The sequence below is a fragment of the Podarcis liolepis genome (assembly GCF_965112155.1).
Source record: "Podarcis liolepis genome assembly, chromosome: 11".
Taxonomy (NCBI): domain Eukaryota; kingdom Metazoa; phylum Chordata; class Lepidosauria; order Squamata; family Lacertidae; genus Podarcis; species Podarcis liolepis.
In genome coordinates this window covers 9,670,595-9,675,621 of record NC_139565.1, presented here as the reverse complement: position 1 = coordinate 9,675,621, position 5,027 = coordinate 9,670,595, and the positions used below count along the sequence as shown (strand labels likewise).

The 5,027-nt window shown below is 43.6% G+C and overlaps 1 long non-coding RNA gene across 1 annotated transcript; it reads left to right on the top strand.

Moving 5' to 3' along the window:
* Positions 1–367: 367 nt before the first annotated feature.
* On the top strand, positions 368–889 carry LOC310688550. The gene is made up of 2 exons (XR_014517031.1): positions 368–594; positions 793–889. It is a non-coding gene; the product is annotated as an uncharacterized lncRNA (long non-coding RNA).
* Positions 890–5,027: the final 4,138 nt, after the last annotated feature.

Genomic DNA, 5,027 nt, shown 5'->3' with positions numbered 1-5,027 from the left:
TTTCTGACACGCAGTTGAAACAGGCTCTATTTGTTCTTTTGCTTCCTGTAGTTATAGTATTTCTGAAACTCCCCAATTTTTAAAAAATATTTTAATACTAATGAGCTTTCTCCTCTTTATAATCATACTTAATAATGTCTCACTCTTTCCTCTCACATCTCTCACAACGCAACTCCATTAGATAGGGTTGCCATATTTCTAGAAGTAAAATTGAGGACACAAACGTTGACGAGCTTTCTTGTTTTAAGAAACCGAAAGTTGTTTGCTGGATTTTCCAAAATTCCCCCTGACTCTATTTTCACCTGCTAAATCCTGGACATGTCCAGACGTATGATAAGGCCTCTCCCGGAGGGGAGGTGTTGTGAGCGGGAGACGATTCCAGCGTCATGCAGGGGGCGTTCTGCCCCCTGCCCCATCCTCATGGCTGGCGTGCCACGCACCCCGGTTGGGCACCCAATCGGGAGGCGCAGAGGGGGAGTGGTTTGCCGCTCAAATGCGGCCGCACCAGCCATTTCACGCCATTGCGCTCACATTTTCTTGGGCTCGGGTGGCGGTTAGGCATTGGAATGTGTTGTTGGTGTGTGGAAGGGCAAGGTGTGGCCATCGCCTACCCCTTCAATTTTGGGTATTCCGTTAAAGGAATCCAGGGTCGTGGATCCTGTCCGATGCCTGTGTGGCAGGGGGCCATGGCACGACCCTCAGTGACATCAGGGGAGAGCTTATAGTTGTATTAGCATCAACAGGCTCCCCCAACTGGTGGTTAACCCCTCTTCAGACTCACCCCTCTCCGAGTGGGTGGAGTCTTTGTCCGTGGTCCAATGCCTAAGCCAATACCTTCTCACATGCTGTAATCAATAAAGTTGTGGCCTTTTCTTGCCCATTAACCTAATATACCGTGTCCACATGTCTTTATTCCCCAAGCGGGGATCGGGTCCTCGAATCACAACCTTACATTAGAAGACATTTGCCTCACTTTCTTGGACAAATTTAAGCTGATTGAAAAACTTATCTTGGCCAACAAACAGAAGGGAGGAAGTCTTTTAAGCCTTTGTAATATTGTTCTTCTTAATATCTTACTGCATTGATGCGCCTGTCAGTGATAGTGTTAGCTACCTGCTCCCCATTTGACTGCTAACTAAAAATCCATTACATTGCAGAGACATAATTGCAGGCCAATGTATTTGCAATGCTTCATGTAAATAAGCCATAGACAAAGAGGAACAGTGTTTCAGAAGCATAAATTGTGCTAACAGTATGCCACTGTTTACTGGAAAGTAAAACCTGTGAGATCAATTGTAGTAATTAATTCTGTGATACAATTTTAGTTAGCCATTCTTCTTAGATGAGCAACAAACCTATTAATGACAATAAATATGTCATACTGTTGTAATTGATGAGCACTGCAAGCTAAACCTGCAACTTGCTCCTCAAAAGATACCTATGCTTCCTCTGACCAATTTTCAGATCAGCTTGCTATTGTGACATTGACAACCCTGAAATTATGAAATATTTGTCATTTGTAGTGATTATGGGCAGTGAGAAGAACGAAAGGGCAGGTGTGTTTACTGGCCACTTCAGAGTTAAGCTGGAACTTCCTTCCTCCATAGGTAGGTCCAACAGAGTGCTTGAACACAACAGATTGTGACATGGTGTGACAGGTCAGTCCTTCAGAAGCAAAATCTCAAAAAGAAAACACACAAGCAATATTCAATAAAAACAATGCTTGTAATATGTTAGCAATTTTTCATACCGGCCAAAAATACCTTGTGTCATTATGTACGCAGAGCAAATCAGCCATTTTGCAAAACCAGTGTAAGACTATAAAGGTAAAGGTAAAGGGACACCTGACCGTTAGGTCCAGTCGTGGCCGACTCTGGGGTTGCGGCACTCATCTCACTTTACTGGCTGAGGGAGCCAGCGTACTGCTTCCGGGTCATGTGGCCAGTATAACTAAGCCGCTTCTGGCAAACAAGAGCAGTGCATGGAAACACCGTTTACCTTCCCACCAGAGCGGTACCTTTTTATCTACTTGCACTTTGATGTGATTTTGAACTGCTAGGTTGGCAGGAGCTGGGACCGAGCAACGGGAGCTCACCCCATCACGGGGATTTGAACCGCCGACCTTCCGATTGGCAAGTCCTAGGCTCTGTGGTCTAGACCACAGCACCACCCACGTCCCTAGTGTAAGACTATAGCTTTAATTAATTAAACGTCCCTCATACATGGACCAGATCACTATGATCATCTGGAGAAGCTCTCCGGACAGTCATCTCATATTTGCTTCTTTTCAGTGTGAACCAAGGCTTCTAGTGTAGTGAGACTCGCGCTGTTACTATGGAAATTGGACAGGTGTCTTACAATCCTGATATTTCATTGCCTTCTGAAAATGTATTTGTTTCACTAAGCAATTTCGGAGAATTAATTTGTGTTTGTCACTTGGCTGCATTTCATAATTTCTATTTTTATGATTTTATCGTTTTATGATGTTTTCATGATTTTCATTGTGATTTTTTATGAGTTGGAAGTTTATATATATTTATAAAATATTAGTATCAACGAGAAATAAAATAAATGCTGTTAATCAGTTCTCCTAAGTCAAATAATACCCACCCACACACCACACACTGCCAGTTAGGGAGGGATCCCGTTTCCCTTTGAATCTAACATTTGAGAATAAGTGGATGAACTCACAAAGACTTGGAAGGCTTTGCAAGTCCTCCAGTACAGGACTCCCTGCCCCCAAGATCATGCAGACCCTTTGCAGAGTGTGTAATGCATGGGTAGGCAAACTAAGGCCCAGGGGCCGGATCTGGCCCAATCGCCTTCTAAATCTGGCCCGCGGGTGGTCTGGGAATCAGTGTGTTTTTACATGAATAGAATGTGTCCTTTTATTGAAAATGCATCTCTGTGTTGTTGTTTTTAAAGATATTTTATTAAAGTTTTTTAAATATAACAGGAAAAGTGAAAAAAACACACATACAAAACAAAAACAGTTAAAAACACATTAATTTTCATAACATATCTTCCTTACGCTTATTTCCCCAGACCTCCTCGTACCTCCCTTTTTTGTATTCCAGTTCAATTTGTTAGTTCAGCAAATCCTTACCATCAAGCCTTTACCCATTTGTAAACCTTTTTTTCATATCTCTTAAAGCATTACAGCAGGAAACCACTTATTTTCTATCCAACATCCTTCTAACATTCATTAATTTTACAATATTTCTGTAAATAGTCTTTGAATTTCTTCCAGTCTTCTTTCACCGACTCTTCTCCCTGGTCTTGGATGAAAATGCATCTCTGGGTTCTTTGTGGGGCATAGGAATTCGTTCATTATTTTTTTCAAAATATAGTCCGGCCCCCCACAAGGTCTGAGAGACAGTGGACTGGCCCCCTGCTGAAAAAGTTTGCTGACTCCTGGTGTAATGTCTCGTGGAATATTGAACTGATTTTATAATGAATTGATTTTAGAATGCTGTATTATTTTACTGTTGTTAGCTGCTCTAAGCTTGGCTTCAGCTGGGCAGGGCAGGATATAAATAAAAAATATTATTAGTATTAGTATTATTATTATTAATATCCTTATTTGCTCTGGTACATAATGACACAAGGTACTTTGGGCCGGTATGAAAAACTGGATCGATTGCAGCTCCTTGAAAGCAAACCCTTCCAACTTCTGTAGGCGTGTTTGTGCACGCCACATTATCTGGGGACATGATCCCTCTTATCGTGACAGCCATCTGAACTGTGTGACTTATGGATTGGAAGCATGCCTGCAATTCTGAAATGCAGCACTGAGAGGCAAACAGCAGCAGCTGCATGATAGTCACTTTTCTTAGAAGTGTCAGGTGGCTGAATGAAGCTTTCTTCTCCTTCTCCTTCCAGCTTAAGCCACACACAAAGCACAAGCTCTTCCAGATGGTCTCTGTTCATTTAACTGAGAACGGTTGCTTTCAGCAGCTTACCTTCCCTTGATAGTTCATTTGGAATACTTCCTCCCCCCCCCCCCGCATTTGATTATTTTAAAACAGTGTCGTCATAATTGGGTGAGTGTGATCGGAATACAGCTTGGCCTGAAAGTGCAGCTCGTCAGGCACATGGAGAACAGAACAGTTTGTGGGAGGGAGGTGGGAACAGAAGGAAAAGAAAAGAAAGAGCAACGAAGGTGTTTGGGAGGGAGTATGGACAACACATATGTTTAAAGAAGCAATTATTTTCCTTCCAGAGATACTGTATTTTCCTGTGTATAAGGCAATTTGTTTATTATAATAAATAAATGTTAAAATGTGGGGGTCGTTTTATACAGGGATAGTTCAGCAGAGGGGGGACAGGCGATTGTTGGCAGCTGTGAGCAGGAGATTGTCAGCGGCGATTGAGTGGGTGATTGGTGGCAATCCCCCCCCCCCGCCAAAAAAAGCTCAACAACTCTGGACAATCTCCCCACATTTCCTTAATTTGGAGTCCCCTGCAATAGGGGTCACTAGGGATGCGGGTGGTGCTGTGGGTTAAACCACAGAGCCTAGGACTTGCTGATCAGTAGGTCGGCGGTTCAAATCCCTGTGACAGGTTGAGCTCCCGTTGCTCGGTCCCGGCTCCTGCCAACCTAGCAGTTCGAAAGCACGTCAAAGTGTAAGTAGATAAATAGTTACCGCTCCGGCGGGAAAGTTAACAGCGTTTCCGTGTGCTGCTCTAGTTCGCCAGAAGTGGCTTAGCCATGCTGGCCACATGACCTGGAAGCTGTACGCCGGCTCCCTCAGCCAATAAAGCAAGATGAACTCCACAACTCCAGAGTCGGCCACAACTGAACCTAATGGTCAGGGGTTCCTTTACCTTTAAAATAGGGGTCATCTTATACACTGGGGTGTGTTATACATGGAAGAATATAGTAACATGACAACATGATTCAAGGAATACCGTATTGGCCCGAATATAAGACACACCTGCAAATAAGCTGCACCTTTACCATTCAAAATCCTGGCACTACTGCCTCTCTGCACTACCTGGGGGAGGCTTGGGAGCAGCAGGCGGGC